Source organism: Parus major, chromosome 8, assembly GCF_001522545.3.
Source record: "Parus major isolate Abel chromosome 8, Parus_major1.1, whole genome shotgun sequence".
Lineage (NCBI taxonomy): Eukaryota > Metazoa > Chordata > Aves > Passeriformes > Paridae > Parus > Parus major.
Genome location: NC_031777.1, coordinates 23,065,024 through 23,084,726, shown reverse-complemented (window position 1 = coordinate 23,084,726; position 19,703 = coordinate 23,065,024).

The window sequence follows — 19,703 nt, the reverse complement described above, 5'->3', positions numbered from 1 at the left end:
GTGACGATGATGTCTAAGCACCATGCACAAGATATCCATCATGCTTCGTTTTAAGACAGAAAACCAAAGCTGGCCATTCACATGTGTTGAAAACTGGAGATGAGTTCAGAAAGCCCTCAAGCCATCAATCTGTCTCCACACCAATTAATGCCTGTGGGCACCGTGTGTCCAGGCCTTTTCAGGCAGACTTCTCCATCTCCTTCACCTGCAGGGGATTTTGGATAACACCACTCCAGAACCAGGTACCAACAAGAAGAACAGATGTTACGTGGCATCACACAGGACTGCCAGATAAGAGGTGGTAACAGACAGCAGCTGAACCCCAGAGAACAGCATGGAGTTAATCCTCAATTCCTGCTGCAGCATACAGGGAATCACCCCTGCTCTTTTATGAATATCATATGTTCATCTGTTTGCTGGATTGCTGGTGTGTTGCCTGCTCTATGATCACCACAAGGAGCCAACTGCACACAGGTCAGAGGGCTGATGGCAGCCCCAGCTGTCCCCACTCACCAGCACCTAATGGACAACACAGGTGTCCTCCACCCTGGAGGTTCACCTTGCACCATACTCAGCTTGGCAGGAGGGTGAGAAGGCAGGAATCAAGCCAGAAGTAGGAAACTGCAAATGGAAACGCAGGTCCTAAAAGCGTAAGGGGGTCAGGGAGGAGCATTTCTGGGAAGGAAAGAGAGAGCCCTGGTTCAGACACAGCAGGGAGCTGCATAAACCAGACATAAATGGCTTAAATTTTCCCAGCTTTCCTGGGTTTTTTTTTGATCCTGTTACCTGCAAACTTAGAAGAGTTGCACTGACACAGCTTCTGATGTTTTCCATGCAAAGAGAGGACAAACCACACGTGACATGGGGGACAAAATTAACTAGTCTCTCACAGTACTGCAAGAAAAGGGTCACTGCTGAAGAAATCAGGAAAATGGATACCAGCAGCAGAAGGTTTTACTAGGGAATTGTAGAGACCAAGAACCCATTCAGAGTTAAAATAATAAAAAATAATAAAAATAAAAATAATTTAAATTAAAATAATAAAAATAATAATGAAATATAATTTATAAAAAGGACAAGACAAATTCGATGCCAGGGCCATCACTTACTCCACCCCACCATACTGCTAAATTTGCAGTACAGAGGAAATGTCAGGAGAAGAATCACTCTCGTCTCATTTTTCCCAACTTCAGCAAGCAGACCCACACACAGCACTGGGCTGGGCAGGCTGTGGACTGACCCAGCACAGTGTGAGGTGTATTTACACCTGGGAAGACAGCAGCCCCTCAGGAAGAGGTTATAGGGGCAGGAGGCAGAGCACCAGCACTGCAGCAGGGAAAGAGGGAAGGGGAATTAGGATGGTATAAGAAAGGGTGAGGTAGAAGAGGGAGCTCTGTCCCATTAGCACCCCCAAACTGGATGCCTTTGAATGTGGAAAACTGCCGGACCAAGGAGAATCCGGCAAAGAGCCAGCAAGGAGCAGGCTATTCACCAGCTTCATCTGCAACAAAGCCACATCCTGACTGCAAATCTTGCAAATCAATTATGCCCACAGGTTGTTGGGTTGCAAAGGCGGGGAAGAGGGAGTTTGTTTTGCTTTTCTTAGTAAACCACAAGATTATTTCCTAGCACATTACCCCAAGAATGACAGGCAGGGCCAGGGCTGCCAGGTGCCTGGGAAGAGGCTGCCAAGTCCCAAGGATCACCATTGCTAATTGGCTCCTCTGAAATGAGCGTGACAGAGAGCCACATTTTCTCACCCACAGGTTTCAGGGTTATATTTAACTGGCTGAGGCAGAATTAAATGTCAACTTGGCTGGAAGGAGAAAAAACAAAACAAAACAAACAGCAACAAACAAAGTGAGAACTTGTCATTAAGCCGGAGGGGAGTCAGTGCTAAGTGCACTGCGGACGGTGCCCACACACAGCCTGGCAGGCACCAGCACAGGCAAGAAGGAACAGAGGGATTTATCCCTTTAAAAGCACAGTTTAAATTCACGTTGTTTATTTTGATTTGTAAGCAAAACAGGGGGTGAGGGAGAAGGGAAGCATTTTCCCCCTCTGATTTCTGTCCTGGGTACTCCCACCTCTCAGTTTGATTTCAGCCACAGATTTCAACATCCAGCAACACTGATGGCAGAAACTTCCAGCAAAAAGAGGAAGGGGTGGTGAAAAAGAGACAGACTCCTCAAACACATCTGGAGCCACTGGAGGAAGTTCAATTCAGCTGGAGCACAGGTCCCTTTGTGGGTGATGAAAGAGGGCGGAGGAGGAAGGGGAGGGAGCACTGCCTCCCCCTGCCCAGCACCTGCTCCAAAACAGCCAGCAGGGCTTCTCACAGCACACACTTCACATATCACTGGCATGGGAAGGGCAGCTCCATATCTCCATCCTCTTGCTCTCCAAACCATGGGTTTGGGCTTCCTTGAGTCATGGTACCAGTCAGCAGAACCCCATCCCCACAACCTGCTGTTTTCACCCCCTGCCTGCTTCTTGCCCGCCTCCAGGGATTCAGGTGTACGAACAGCCCTTGCCACAATTCCCAACAGCACCAAGCCCCTTCCCCCTTGGGGAAGGGCAGTGCTGGCACATCTCAGGCTTCAATGTCAGTATTGGGCTGTTTTAGACCTCAGGGGCCCCACTCAGATACAGCAAATGGGATATTTGTCCTCTGCCAAACAGGATAATGCAGGATATGCAGAAAGACAAGGCACATCCACGGCCTGCTTTGGTTGTGCCTCACTTGCTTTGGCTCAGGAAAGAGGACTGAGGATATCGCCACGTTCACCCTGCAAGCCCTGTGGTCAGGCTTATGGAGACAACCCCAGGACTAACAAAAATGAGTCACAGACCTTCCCAATCATACCGGACAACACAAACTGATCCCACTGCAAAGGCAGCCCGGCTGTGTGCCCAATCCAGTGTCATGGACTGGGAATGGAGGATCAGGACCAAGGGGAGTAACGAGGGGAGAGCTCAAACCACAGGAGATTGGCTGCTTCATGTGCACTAAGAAAATTTAAGCAGGGATTCAGATATAGCCCTAATTTTACATTACCAGAAGTTCTCTTTTCTTTCCTCTCTTCCACAATAAACTTTTGTTTAATCCAGGTGACCTCTTCCTCCTCCCATTCCCCAAACAAGAGAAAATGACATATTCTAGGAAAATAGAATACAAAATCAAAAGCATCCTTTTGAAACATGGTGTTTCACTTTCCAGTGAGAAGTGAAGTATCCTGGACCAAGCTGAGTTTAAAATCATGCTTTTCCAAGTCAAAATGTTCATTGCAAATGAGATAATTGTTTTGAAGCAGTTTAACTTTGTGAAGAAAATGACAGAGTTAAATATTTTGACACTATTACATCAAAACTTCTTATTCACTGGAAACAGGTTATTTTGACCTTTTTAATCTTAACCAGGAACCAAAAATTTCAGAAACTCAACAAAATGTTGACACATCCAAATTTCCTTCAGGCTGGCAGGTCTATTTTCTAACCACCCCTTCTTAAATGAAGACGGAAATATTAAGCTTCAGCTCATATTTCTGCAGGCTTATTTTCTTTAGCTCCCATCTTTAAAAACTAGAGACCATAAATAGCCTGGGTTTTTTCCTCCAGACTGCAACACAGACTTTTAAACCAAACATTTGCAATCATCACAGCTGTAATAAGTACAACGTTTCTTCAAAGGGATTACATTGGACTGTGGTTTTCAGTACTGCCTTGTTGTCTGTTGTGAAATCTCATCATAAATTAATTTGATTCTATTATCTTTCTGATACAATCTGCTTTCTGACAGATCAGTTTTAATCTTGGTTGATTCCTGTTTCTTATTGACAGTTCAGAGCACTGCTGAAGAGATGCAAGTTATTAATGTTGACAGGGTTTGTAATGGAATATCTTTTATCCAGCAATGTATCCTTTGTAATGTTTTTATTCCCCCTTCTCTGACTACTTTAAGAGGCTAAACAGAAAAATCAAACAAGCCATAGAGCTTGACTTTCCTGGAACCTTTTCCAGTTCTTTCTGGAACTTCCTTCTACATCCACTAAGGATGTTATGGTATAAGGTGTTATTCATATTGGACAAAACTACTAAAACAATAACATGCTGAAGGTTAAGCACAGTGCAATCCAGTTGGAAATCCAAACTGGATCAAACAACTTAAAAGAATTTAATATTTTTCCAAATTTTGTAAGTCACAATGCCAGCCAACAAGAGAAACAAGGAGGGAAATTAGCAGGAGGGCTGATGCACTACCCAAACTTGAGATAATCCCTCCCTATGCACCACTAAATAGGACAGAAAAGAAACTAAGAGATTTGGCCCATTGAGTCAGAGATAGTTGGCTGGCTCACTGGAAATTAGGCTATCTGCCTTCTGTAGCCCTGATCCCTAGCACAAGGTAGAGGAACGTGAACCTCCTCTATTCTGCTTTACCAACTATCCTCAAAACACCTTTCCATTTCACACATGATTCATTTAGCCTTAAATGCCTATTAAATATTTTCTTGAAAACATTGTAACTGTGCAAGGAACACAAGAGAAGAATTAAACTGTCACACCTCTCCCTTTGCACCTTCTCTGCTAGAGCATATAAATTCCAGGCACCAAAACTTCAGCAGCAGCAACTTCAACAGCTATACCAGGGACAGCAGACAAAACACCTCTAAATCAGTGTAATTCTCTATTCAGGCTGCCCTGCAAAAGTGTTTTACAGCCACCCTGGGCTCACACTGCACAAGATACCAGAATTTACAATTGGGATTTAAGCAAATCTGTAAGTTCTAATGAATGGGAAAAGGCTTTTGCAGGGAGCATGACCCCCAGCAGCCTCCTCTTGGTTTCCTATCTCTCTTTTCCAAGTGTATTGTGCTCATGCTGCCACAGGCAGCAGAGGGACCAGGTGTCCAGGAATGGCCCAAATAGTTCCAGGATAGAGGAAGAACTATTCTAGCATACAGGAGGGAAAAAAAAAAATAATAAGCTTTGACAGTCCCAATTTACACCCTGAGCTTGGCATTTTCCCATTGGTCTCTTAGAAGCTGCACCATTGGGAATGCCTCTCCCAACAGCATGGCAGGAGAGCATCCCACCTCCTGCCTCACTCCCAGGAATTCACTAGACCAAGGGCTCCCTCAGTTTGACATGTCCCCACACTGACATTTGCTAACAGAATGTTTTCCCTAGATCTGTAGGTTTACTTTGACCAGCTTCCACGTTCTTATCTTTCCTCCAAAGTGATCAGGCCCTATTCCTTGGTGTCTTTAGCAGTAGGCTCTCAGACCTCAGCTGGCTTGCCTTCCAGTAAAATTAATAGTATCTTTCTTCAATTATCTGGAGCCCTTCAGAGCCCATGTTATTACTGGAGTGCTTTTCATTAGCTGTGCTGGTTCAAGGCTGCAGGAGGATAGAGCTCAGCACAGGAGTCAAACTGTTCTGGACAGAATGAACTAGAAACCTCGTAACACAATTAGAAGTACCCACAGGGTAACATATAACTTTACCATCAAGCCCTGAAATAACATGGCTAGCTAATGAAATAAAATAAACTTTGTTTTAATTAAAATTAAAAACATTTTATCTCTCTCATTTCAGTCTTAAAACAGGGGTAGTTCAAAAGTCACCATGGAACAAATGAGAAAAACATTTGCAAAGTGAGGGGCAGGGACGAGGGTAATATCACTGGTTTGGAGTGACCTGCACCACGAGCCCCTGGCAGGATCTTAGTCTGAAAGCAGCCTGCAAGAGATGTTTGTGAACAGATTCCTAGTGAAGACTTAAACCTAAAAAACACAGGGATGTTCTCATGGACCCACCCTACCTCTAGATTCCAGCTGAGCAGAGGACATTCCCCCAAACCAGGCAGATCTGACAGTACATGGCTTTGCTGCCACAGCCACCATCAAAGGCAAACTCTACCCCCACTATTCTCATTTCTCCTGGCCTCTTCCTCTTGTAGCTGATCACTTCTTTCTTTCACTTTGTTCTCCAAATCCTTGGAGGGGCACTCTGCCAGAGGAACACCACTGCTTTCCTCTCACTTTCCATGGTTATCCAGCACAGGAGTGATCCTACCTAGAGATATTCTAACCAAACGTGGTGGCTAGAGAGGCTTTATGCACACAAAGGGACAAAAGGGAGAGCTGGTAAAAATAATAATCAGTTTTCCTTTTTTTACATATATATATATATATATACAAACAAAAATTTTGGCAAAACATATTGGGGCAAAAAATATTCCATGCCTGCCCAGTTTGATTAACAATGGAGGTATGTTGAGAGCTAGACTGTATGATCAGGGTCTGATGAAAACCAGAAATTACCCAGGGGAACCAAATCCTCTTGGTTAAAATCCCAGTTTTCTGTCAGAAGGTCTCCAACAGCTTTTCAACAGTTTCAATTTAACTTTCTTTCAATCCAATTTGGTACCTAGTCCTGCTGTAAATGAGATTTGAGGAATTTTCTGATCTCTTAGTGCTCCATCTACACCTACACCACCAGCATTATCCACTGTAGGTATGGATGAGTACTTCCACACAGGACAAACGGCAGTGGAACTCCAGAATGAAAAAGTTTATATAAATGAAATTATATATATGCATATATTAATTTCTCTCTTACTCTTTCTTATCTGTCTTTTACTCTAAAATTCAGTGCAACCTCTGTACCTCTGCATTTGTTCACTGACTCCAGTATTCCTTAGCCATTCCTGTCTGCCTACAGCAAGTTGAGGAAGACAGATCACTGCTAGTCTGGAAGTGAGTTAGGGCAGGGCTGATGTGTTGGTTGGGTTTTTCCTGCTCACAGTCTGGTCTTCCCCATCTGTCCTGGAGTCCAGTGGAAGCATAGGTGAATAACAAACCATACTACATCCTCATTCCCACTGCTGGTTAAGGGTCAACAATACTGGAGGGTGCTCTGTGGGGAGTACTAGAAGATGTTCAGAAGGCAGAAAGATCCTCAGCTCATCCAGAAAATCAGGCCAAAATTAAAGCACCCAAGCCCTGATTTCACAGAAAGTGGGTCTGAAATCACCTGCCCAAGCCAAAGAGCTAGCTTTGAGATACATCTACCATTTCCCAAAGAACTGGCAGGATCTGTATCTTGTTTTAGTCAAGCAAAGCATGGAAAAAATAAAATCCCACACCAAAGAGGAAGTAACATCCAAAGCCAAGGAGTATCAAATCAGTTGAAATAGCCTCCCTTGCTTACTGTGAGAAAGCTCACTTGCTCTGGAGGGGATCCAGTAGATGGGCAGCTATCTTCTATCCAAAGTTTAATTAAATTCCTGACCTCAACCATTAGATTCAAGAGCCAAAACCTTGAAGTTACAGAGAAATCTGTCAGCAACCAGGCAGGACTGTGGCACACAACTGTGGTGGGGACTCTGCCAGACTCAGCATTGTAGATGAATTTGCTCTTTCTACCAGATCTAATTGCCAGATGACCTGAGCTCCTCAGCAAGCAGCAAGGCAATGAAAGACACTGCCACAGTGGTCAATGTATCTGCTGCAAACCACAGCACAAGCAAAGCTCTTTAGAGCTCTTTGATGCCATGGGTACATTGCTTTTTGATTAAAAACAGCTCAAGTTTGCTTACTTGTGCTGTAATCATAGTCCTAGAGACCTGCTTGGTGCTAAGTGTGCACTCACTATGACAAATATTAGATGTCCATTAAAAGGAAACAGACTTCCAAAGCCAGAGCAGGAAAGATTAAGTGAAGAGGTGTGAAAGGAAAAGAGCAGAGGAATGGGAACAAAAGTCTCAGAAGCAAACTCGGGATGTAGAGAAATAAGAAGTGATGTAAAAATAACACAGGAGGTCAATCACAAGTGATACAGTTCACTGTTCAAAACATGTATATCTTAAAAACAATCTGAACTTACTCAATCCAATAAAAGCACCAGTTCTCATTACACACTTACTATAGGGAAGTATTATTTCTGTGTTGGCTTACAAATTGTCTCCCTCTCTCTTTCTCAAACTCATCGCAATCTTAACTAATACAAGTAAATCTCTGCACATGAAATATGAGCCACTGGCAGCTCTCAGGCTCGCTTTTCATCCCAAGCCTAATGGGCAAAGCACTGTGATTTCATTTCACAAGCTTTTCCAACTGAGCTCAGAGTCGATCATTTGCCAGAGTTTGACTCTTGCAAACAGCCTGCTGGAGCCACTGAACTCACAGGGTCAAATCCATCAATGGTGCAACCCCAGCTAACCTGAGACACTTCAGGCCAGAAACTGGTTTGTTCCAAAGCATTAAACATCCCTGGAGAGCTGTGATCACAGAACATTGTCATAACACTTAAGCAGCTATGGTATGCTAATTTAAAGTTGTCAAAATACGCATACAGCCCTGCTTGTGCTTCGCTTGGATGCACACAAGAGGCCACAAAGTCCATTTGTAATATGGAGAATGTCCCCAGAGTGCTGCAGCTCCGTGAGATTGTGAAGGGGCTGTTCAGCACAGTGGGACAGGCTTTCAGAGCAAACTCTTTGCCTCTCCACTACAAAGTTCTTGTTCCTTCAGCTGTGCTACCAGACTCAGCCACTCATTTAAATGCCTAGACCAAAAACCATGTATTTCCCATCTTAAGTAGAATCCACGCTTGGTGTTCCTCTCCAGAAAGAGGGCTCTGGTAGCTTAAAGGAATTTTAAAACCCCTAACTCTCAGGTTAAAAGCCTATAAAGTTCACTAGATAGTGGGGTTTCCCTACACCCAAGGGAAATGGAAAGATGTCACATGTATTCAGGTACATTTGCTGCTGACTGGTTTCAAATGAGACCAAGACAAGATGCAAACAGAATTAAATTCCTAACAGAATTAAAGGCTGCTATAAAGAGCAGAGCAAGTCAGACCTCAAAGCAGTGAGGTCCCAAGACTGAAAATTAAGCCTATAGTTACACACAAGAGCTGACCTCCCATCAATTTCCCATCTCAAGATTTTTTTTTCCATCTATTGGAAATTTCTTCCTGCAACAAACATGGAGGAACGCCAAGGCTCCAGGATGAGAGACCTGCCAGCCCTTGGCCACTCTGCAAGGGGGCCAAGAAGCAGATCCTGGTTCCATGACACTCTCAAACACCAGTCTAGGAGCATCCCATGGTAGATATCCCCCAGGACCACTGCTGAGGGAACCAGAGCTCTGTGTTAGAACCTCATGCATACGAAACCAGGAGCACTGCCTTTTACACTCCATCCAGGGGCAGAAGGACTTGGTGTTACAGCCCTGTTCCACCCATTCCAGTGCTCCTCAGAAAAAGCCAAGACCAAACCAAGACTTGCAAGAGAACCAGATCCCCAACTCCTACCTACTGGAGGCTACTCCACTCCCAGGGGTGCCTTGGCCAAAACCCTACACCTCTCCCAGCACAGTAAAATCTGGAGCCACCCCCCTTATCCCATTTTTATGTCTTTACCAAAGTGCTGCTGGGTGAAACTCCTTCCATGGAAAACACAGTAAAAGCAGGAACTTTCTGTTAAAAATTTCATTTTTGACAAAGGCTTCAGTTTCCCTGAAAAGTTCCCCCTACCAGGGGTTAGGGGACAGCAAGGGGGAAATGGGTTGTCAAAGAATTCTCATAGTGCTTTCTTTAAGTGCTTTGTTGGACCTGGATACAAAGAAATAAGAGAAAGGATAAAAAGCATGGACAACTTGCTACAAAACATATTAGAATCATTGCAATCCTTTGGAAAAGTATTTTGGTTCCCATTCCTATTAATTATATATCATAAAATGTCTGTAAAAATACAGCCTGTAAAAATAACATCTTACAACAAAATGCTTCATTATCACTTTCTGCTTAACTGCCCTAGAACAGCAAGCTACAAGAACAGGGAAATTTCCAGGATAAGCATTAATTGGAAAATAAGGACATGTTGGATTCCTCATCAGAGAAAAAGGCACTTTTATTGAGCAAAGATCATTATTAGAATTCAAGTCATGCAGCTCATACTCTGAATCCAACAGGCAAGAACTTTCCATAGCTACTTACAGTACATTTTCATAGTATTAAGGTGATACACAGTTAGTTCTTTTTAAGCCAATTATGCAGAACAAACAACATTATTTGGGTGGATCTAGGAAAGCAAATAATATTTGTTTCCAAAAAAGCTACATGGAGCATTTGTTGACTATTCTGCTAGGTAGCTCTCCAGTTATTCACTTTTCAGGGGAATTGGCAGGAACCTGCACTTGTGGCTAGGTCCCTGTTACACTGAATAATGGGAGAAGGGAAAGCTAAATCCAGAATCAAACCAATACAAGTTTAAAAAAGTCAGAAGCCTTAAATCATGTCGGTGTTTCCACTTCAGATGGTTTCAGTCAAAAGAGCAATGTTCCCTCCACCACACAGCCTGTTTGTTCTACAGTAACTGCAATGGGTGTAAGCACAGGAGAAGAGGGACAGAGAGCACCTCACATCCTTTGGACTCAGTGGTACCAAAAGCAGCTCTGGATGCAAGTTTGAACTGTCCTAGAGGGGTGCTGATTTACAATTGTTCAGGGGCCTGGCAGCTCTGTGTCAACAGCCACTCAGGGATGCTCACTGGCAGAAAGGGGATAAAATTCTAAGCACGGGTCCTTCTTAGCTGCAGGTTTTGTGCCATGAGCACCAGCAGGACAACAAGCATGAGAAAAAAACATTCAACTTCTCTTCAACTTTAGCACACCTGAGCTACCAGTAATTCTTGTTTCTTCTGGGTTATTTCTCCTAAATTCTGAATCCTGTTCTTGAAACAGCAGAAGAGAAAAAGTGACTGAAATGCACATTTTACAAAGCTCTGCTGAACTTGGCAGTAGGCTTTGGATGTCCTCAGAGAGCTCAAAATTTAGGGCCTGAATCAATTCCTATTGGAGCCTTTCCATTCATTCAACAGCAGAGGAATTGGGATTGTCAGTAAGAAGACAGGCAGAGAAGGCAACTGCACAGGAAAGAGGACAGCCAGGATGCCTGGGTTGCTTTCTCAAACTCATAGCCCAACAAGCCCCTGCACCTTCCCACAGTTGTTCCCCCTCCACCCCACCTTTGCAGACAGCATGAGGCCATTTTAGCTGCTGCAACTCTGCCCAAAAAAAATTTCACCCTTTTCAAAAGAATTTCCTTCCCCATGATTCATGAGCTCACAGACCAGAGGTGAAGCCTGGGAAAGTCCAGCCCAGAAGGGAACATTTTGGATAGGCATGAATATGTAAAAGCAGGGTGTGGAGACTGCATGGGCTTTGCCAAGCCCAGGCTGCCCGGGTGCTAGAAAAACCTCTTCCCTTCCGTGGGATACTTGAGCAGAGCAGGGAGGTGGAAGGCAGCTAAGCATTAACAGCTTGTGCTGCAGGGTCGGGGCCTCCATTGAGGTCAAAGACGCTCTTCATTCCTGGAACATCCCCAGTCCCTGGCCTCCCCTGAAACCTGGGAACACAGCCACCTTTGCCCCACCTTCCCTGGCTCTGCCAGGCCCACGCTGGCCACCACCCAGCTTTGAGGCCACTAATTCTCATTTTTGAAGTAAAAAACGGGGAAAGGGAAGAAAAGAGGAAGCAAGACACGGAAAGGCCAAGTGTCTTCGCCAAGGTGAAACGGGACATCAGTGGTGGAGCTGGCATTTGAGCACAGGAGCGCCTGTTTTCTGCACCAGTGCTAAAACATCCAGACCACCCTGTTGCCTCCCAGACCACACCGCCTCTGTGAAATGTGTGGAAATTTGCAGGCATTTTCCCTGATTTTTACAGGGATTTTTTTGTTGTTGTTGTTCCACACTTGGCTCACAGCTGTTTGCCAAAATCAAATTGCTGAGGTGTTTCTGTCTCTTTAAAACTTCATGAACAGACACTTGGACAAAACCCATCAGTGACTCGCAGCTGCAGAGGGGGGGATCTGACTTAGCCTGGCAGGCTGAAAGCAAGAAACCCAAACTGAGATACAGCCCAGTCCCTCTGCCTCTCCAGGCTGCTCACAACACACAATCCCCCTGGCATCACCCACAGCTCCTTCACTTGCTGTGAAAGGTGCTGGTACCGGTTTTGATCCCTCTCAACAAATTAAGCAGAATTTTCTACAATAACTGTTTTACTTCATCCTTTCAAAGGAAAATAAATAACAAAATATTCAGATGGCCTCCTGCTCCAGTGCTATCAGGCTCTGCTGCAGTTTGCCATCCATATTTCTGGAGGATGATGACAATTTTCTCAGTTAAGCATCTGTACCTCACCATATTTCCCCAGCTTGTCACCACTCTGCTCTACTTGTGAAACATGCACAGCCCCAGCATTCTGAAAGCCAGAGAGAATCCTCTCCTGTCCCTTCTCAGCACTCATTCCTGATGGATGTACCACAGATAAGACTTCATTCCTGCCCTCAAGGTCCCTGGCAATCCCAGAGCCCTCCCCTGGGCCATGCACCTACAAACCCTCAGGAACATCAGGTGTATCAGAGGACCAGGGAAAGATATTCAAGGCTTACCCCAGGCAGAGGCAATGCCGCAAGCAAAGCACATGGAGATGATCTGACTATTTTTTCCTCCTTAAAAAAACCCAGTGTGAGACACCAACACATCTGCAACCAAATCACATTCTGCAACTTGCCACCAAGGTTCAGGACAGCAAACAAAAGGTTAAACAAACAAACCCTGAGCAATATCTCAGGCTTGACAGATTTAAAAAAAATAAAAAAAAAGCTTTCAGCCAGTAACATTTCTTCTTCTCCAGCTGTAGGTTCATATTTTTAATGTCAGATTGCAAAAATAATAAAAGGGGGGGGGGTAAGAAGACAAAGAAAAGCAAACATTTAGCTCACAACTGGATGGGAAATTAACTGGAAGCTCACATTTGTGTATATTTTTCCCTGGCAAAGAGAAGCCAGCTGGTATGTTGGAAGGTCCTGAAAACCTGTCCTGACATCAGCAGAAGTGTGAGCAGCAATACCTCTCCCGTGCTGGCTCATGCGTTTTCTCCTATCTCACTTCATCTCTCACTAAGCTCGAGCAAACCCACACTATTGCAGATTTATCGCCATCTGAAAAACATTAAATATCTCAGGGTTTCAAATATTTGCAGACAGCTGAAGAAGTGGCTGTGATGGAACTGTCTCTTTCTGGCATAAAGCTATCAATTTTCCATGAAAGTTGAGGCCTGGATTTTTATTTTTTTTATTATTTTTTTACCCCTGGTAAAACACTGTAACAAATGACTTACTCCCCTTTTAGCGAGAGCGAGGAAAGCGGACAATCATTATTACCAAATGTGTGCACACACAAGTAACTAAGGGAAAATAAATCCCATTTGAAGGTTAATTAACTAAGGCAGGGTCACAGCTTGACAATCTGCCCTCAGCAAAGGGGAAGCACAACATCGGAGGGTCTATGAAGCAGAGCCATAATGAATTGTGACTTGAGGCTTGTCTATACAGGGAAATTACCGTGCAGCCAGCCCGAAGCTGGATTTATAGTGCTCACTCCACATTTATAGCATTAGACCCTTTGTGCAGACTAATTAGGAGCTAGTTTACCTCCTTTACCTTCTGACAAATGCTACTTTGCACAGAAGCCCAGAAAAGCAAATTGAGCCCCATCAACTCCTTGGTTTCCTGCCTCACTGATGACTTTGTTCAGTGAGTAACAAGTCCAGGTTGGGGAGCGAGCAAGGGGTGAGAACAGACATGTACAGCCCCCAGAAGGTGAGCAAGAGCTGGGGCTTGAGCCCAACACCCTTCAGCATCCCCCAGATTCACACAGAACCAAGCCTTCAAAAATAATTACACCCATCCTTGTAAGAAAGCTGAGGGTGAAGCACTGGAGGAGCCAGGGTACATTTGGCATCTCATTCACTCCACTCCTCACTCCATCCCTGCCTAGGCTGTGGTGCCTCTCACAGTTTCACGTGCCCAGTGGATCAGGGAAAACCACAGAAGTTTAGCCCCAGAGGCTGCAGGGAGTCAGAGCAATGCCTGTGAGGAGAACCACTATTCCAGTGCAAAGCACAAGGGAGTTCTGGTGGAGTAGACCAGGGCTGAGACCAACCTAGATTTCTTCCAAGGAAATTTCTGAGAACAACCAGCTGGCTCCCTTTCACTCTCCCTGGCCTCTTGGCCAAGCTGAAGGGCACCAAGCCAGCACCAGGCCACCACAGTGCTGAACAAACACACCCACCACAGAGGTTTTGCACAGGTCCTTCTGCTTTCACCCCCCTGCCATGCACCAAGCACAGAGGCCACACGGAGTCAGTGTGCTGCAGAGGGGGCTGTGTCAGGCACCAGCTGGCACAGGGACAAAGGGCAGAGCTGGCATGGGCAGCATCAGGCCAGGAAAGGTGACAGGATCAGGCTCCCACACACTGATTGACAGCTAAAGTCAAGTCCTTTAAGGTTGCTTCACAGATGCAGGGTCACACATGTGAAGGTAGTCAAGACACCAGGTGCCAAAAAGTGCTGGGGAAGGTCAAATATGCCATCAGCAGTTAAAAATAAACACACTTCTTTTGGCATTTTGGCCTTTTGAGGCACCATACAGACAGGGATGTTAACAGATGTCAGGAGGAGGAGGCGTGGGAAGAGCTGTCATGTGGGACCCTATAGAGACCTCAAAGTCAGCTCACCTCCCTGTAGCTGCTCTTTCCCCGCAGTAACAGAATAAAAGTAACCTCCTCTGGGGGAAAATTCTCCAAGGCTTAAGGAGTGGCAGAGGTCTGATAAGAAGGAACCCAAGCCATGGCTTTCAAGGTGAAACATGGCTCCTTTCACATCTCATTTCCCCCATACCAGAGAGGATGGGCATGTTTTAGGGGTAACCTCAAGGTGCAGAACACACTTTCTGTCCAGCAGGGTCTCTAACACAGTGAAACAGGCCAGCCAGTGGGGGACACACCATATGGTGGGCTAAAAGCTCCCCCTTTTGGGGAGATCCCTTTGGAGACAGCTCCAGCACAGGGAGGAGGTGTCTGGCAGACACATTTCCGTACTAAAACCAGAGATAAGAGCAGAAATGACTGCCTATCTCTCATCTGGTGTAGTGAGAATGAAAGGGGCTCACTATGAACATTCACTTTGTCTCTTCCCCTTGGGGCTTGGAAGTCCACCGTCTCTGCAGCAAGTTTTTAATTTGTCACTTTATCTCAGTTTTCTTTTCCTGCTTACAAACTGTGGGTTTCACAAAACTTCTGAGAGATCTGCTTTACTGAAAAGGAAATGCTTAAAGCCAGCTTGAGTACGAGGTGAGCCCTGCTGAAGGCTCAAGTCAGCTGATGAAAAGACTGTCTTTTCCCCAGTAGTCCAAAACCCAAAGGACGTGGAGATAAAACCATCAGAGAAACTGCTGAAATGAGAAGCAGGCACACAGGCCACCGAAAGACAGAGCAAACCCCAAGAGGCACTATCTAAGCAAAACCATATGGCAATCTCAGCCGAGCCATCAAGAGATGGATTCTTTTCCTACCCGGCGCCTGCCTGTGTACTCTCCCAGCGCCTCATTGCAGTCCCTTCCAGCATAGAAGCATCCCAAGTGACCTGCCCAGAGCGATAACACCAAGCTAAAACCTCCTACATGACCCTTTTATTTCTCTGTCCTCCATTTTGCTTCTGTTTTCCCCCCACTCCACTTTCTTTTTTTTTTCTTTCCATGCATAAGTATTCTATCACTACTCACTCCTAACCCACTGGATATTGTAAAATTTCTTCACTGGACGGGTGGTCGAGCAGAAAGACAGGCTGTCCAAGGAAGTGGTGGAATCACTGTTCCTGGAAGTGTTCAAAAGACACAAAGATGTTCAGCTGGTGCTTAGGGACATGGCTGAGTGGTGAGGCTGGCAGTGTTACATTAAAGGTTAGACTCTATGACCTTGAAGGGTCTTTTCCAACCTTAATAACTCTGTGGTTCTCAACCCAAGCACTGAAGAATCAGGCACCTCACAAGCTTCCACAATGCTGGCATCACACTACCAGCACTGGCCAGCTCACAAGAAATCAACTGCAAGACAATATTCCATCACAGCCCATCAGATGAGCTCTTACACAAGCAATTGAGGTGAAGAAAAAAAACCACCAGTGAGAAAGAGATTAAAAAAAAATAAATCTGTGGGTATATAGTTTTATTTCCAACGGTCCATTCCAAAGTAGAGATTCACATTCATTGCTGGATATACAGATTTCATGCCCATGAAAATATAGATGGCCCCTTCTCTATGAAAAACAGCCTGGGGAATAAAATAGGTATAAAGCTACATAGTACAAAATCTGCAGGCTGGTTCTATGAAGTCACAGCCCACCAATGTGTGCATACTGTCATATATTTACCTAATAAAATATAAATAATATTTTATGTAGGAGTTAGTTTATGAGGCCGTGTGTACGCAGAAATGGGAGGACCTGTTATACAGGAGGGAAGGTTAAAAGACCTGTGTTGTCACACTGATTTACAGGCTGATTTTACTGGTATTTAAATATGATTATTTTGGGGGATGTGGGTGGTCATTCACAAGGGAATGCCAATATCATTATTTAAGGAGTTTTCATTTATTTCTTGGGCTCGTGTAGTTGTATGAAATCTAAATACATGAAACTGCCAAAAACTCCAAACATCCATTTTCGGGTACATTTGTATGGCGCCTTTACCCAAAACACCACAAAAATCAGGAAAGAACCTTTATTCCTCAGCCTCTAAGAGCAAGGCTGAAACACCCATGATACAGACAAACCCTATGGGGACAGAAAATGTTCAGCAGCCTCCTCCAGCACAAGGAGGAAGGTGGCTTTCACCGATGCTGTCCTGACCATGAGGCTACTCTCCCTCATGCCCTCATCCACCTCATATTTATATGCTGTGCACACTCATAGTCTTATTCTTATTTTAAGAACATGAATATATACATCTGAAAACCCAAACCATTAAAAAGCAGTTGGCTCAGACTTTTACTGGAACACGTGCACAAATATGTTGTTTGGATATTTTTACAGCCATTAACTTTTCCATATATAACCCAGACCTCCCATTAGGTGTTGTGAACTGGATCGCCTCTTTACTTGCCAAGTTATATTTCAATTAAATTAAAGTCACCTTTGGTCCTAATGAACCCCCGTTGTTTGCCTAATGCCATGATTAATTCCAGCTGCAAGAAATGGTATTAGCCTGGGTGGGTACATGGTTGAAGACTGTGATTCTCCTCCAAGATTTATGGGTGCTAGAGAAGGCTCCATAACTCATGTTGCTGAGTCTATAACTTTTCAGGCAATAAACAGAAGCCTCTGCCACAACAGGCATCCAACTGGTGGATTCACCCTTAATTTGTTCCTGCAGTAGGAACTTGACACAATTCTTTGGGCGTGGATAAACTCCTTTTTTCCCCCAAAAGCTCAGCAGAAAGAGACACATCACTTGGCGACAGACACCCTCACCTGCAGAGCCAGGAGGGACTGAAGCCTGTACTCTCCATCCACACCCTCCAGAAGTAAAAAGTTCCCTCAGACCATGGTACCACACCAGTCTCACAGGGCCCAGAAGAGAAAAGCAAACAGGGCCCAGGTTTTGTGCTGTGGTCTGAGAAGCGCTGAGCTCTGGTTCTAGGGCTAAACATCTATTTTAGATCCAAGACTAGTTAACATGGAAGAGTAGTATTGGAAGTAGAAATTGAAACCCCAGGTCTCCCACATGTATGTCCAGCCATTTAGATGCTCAGAAGGAAGAGGGTGGCTCAACACCCTTGCTCAGTTCCATTACAGTGGTTCTAGACACACCTAGAGCACATCTAGTGGTCCTCCAGGAGATGCAGACACAGGACACTTAGCTGTGAGCCAAAACCCACCCTTGTGATGAGGTCTCAGCTCTGCCAAAAAGGGGCTGCCTCAGTGCTGTGGCAGAACCTACACTTTAGACACCCCAGCACTAAAGAGCAAAGGTGCATCTGAATGCAGAATCTCTCTCTGAACAATTTCTTATGCAGTAAAGATTTGTATGATCAACAGCCATGGCTGAGCTTCTCCTTCATCACTGTATCTAAGCCCCTTTGACCCCACTTGAACTTACAGTCATCACAGCACCAAATGGCAGAATCCTACCACCCCCCTACCTCTGGTGTAGCAAAGGCAGATGCCTGCCAGGCACAGCACAGTGCTGGAGGAGATCTGCCATCACTGGCCACAGCCTCTAAATTTCCACTGTACCATGAGATCCCAAAGAGAGCATCATAGTGACCTACAAAACCCTAGAGCTTTTATTTTACAGATGAACTTACTGATGGCCACTCCCTTCTTGACTCCCTTCCCCTTCTCCCCTCTGTATTAAGGCCACAGAAGTTGCCTGGGTGTTCAAAAACATGACAAGATTATCAGTCCTTTTATTAGTGCCAGGGGCAACCTGATACCATGTCCCAGGCTGGCCAGTTGCTTCACACCTCCCAAGCCAGCATAAGCCTGCCTTATTCATAGCTGCAGAGATTTTCAGAAAAACGAGAGAAATCAGCAAGTTTCCAGAAAATGTAGTACTGTTTGGACTGTTCAGAGATCAAACAGGATAAGAACAGATGGGATACCTCAGCTGTATGAAAATTTCTGCCCTCTCCTCAGTAATATCATCATTACAAGAAGAAAAAAAAAAAAAAAAAAAAAAATTGTTCTGTTGCCAGAACCCTGCTTTAGGTTTGTAACTGTGTAAGACCAGACCTGTTGCTTGCATCCAAGGCAGCCTTTCCCTGGCAATCAGCCTACAGGATCAATTCTTAGGAGAATTATCACCTATTTAAACCAAGGTATATCAGGAGTAGCTCAATCTAGATGGAGCTTAAGACAGATGAGAATAAGAGATATGATTGCAGAGGGGACAAGGTAGAAGAAGCAAATATCCTTGGGTCCAAGGTTCAGAATATTTTTATTCCATACAGCAGCTCAATACAAAACACAGCCTGAGCACAACATTACCATATTCAGTTCCCATAACTTCTCTAGCACCCCCCTCACCTAGACCAGCACTGCACTTGAGCAAGAGTAAAGAAGCAGAGCCAAACCATGTTACACAACTCCACAAAGAAATACAGAGGTTCAATATGCTTCAGACAAACCCAAGAATAACCATTACACTGTGGAAAGTATTTGCCACTAAAGCATTTTTCATTAAAAGTGGCATTTCTGAGCGTTCTATCCTGCTGAAAAGCAATACCAGTCTCACATCAGAAAGTCTTTAAGAAAAATTTCCATTGCTATAATTAACTTCTATGTTGAGATTGTATTGTTCCTCTTCCACAGAAAAAAATCTCAGCAAAATTTCCATGGGTTAGAGGCAGCCAAAAAGGTGTCCTACTCCATTTTTCAGGAAAAACTTGTTGTCACAAGGCATCTAGGAGAACTTCAAGTTATACATGGGGTGCAGAGCAAACACAGGGTAAATATCTACTCCCCTGATACCCAAGACAAGCCAAAAGAAAGGCCCAGCTCATTCTGTGACACTGGAGCAGCTGCAGACTGTTGGCCAGCAGTTGCTACGGGTCCACAAAAGAGTCAGAAACAGTACAAGATCCAGGCTTGTACAGCATCTTCCTTCTCCCAATACACCTTTTCTTACAAGATGTATTACTGACTTGCAAAATACATGAAGAGACTCCAGAATGAAGGCAAAACCTTAGACAAGGAATCTAAAAGGAAGCCCAGGCAGCTCAAGCAATCTGTACCCCTCGCTGCAGCCAGCTTCTCACCCAGCCTGGCTTCAGTGCTCCAGCAGCAAG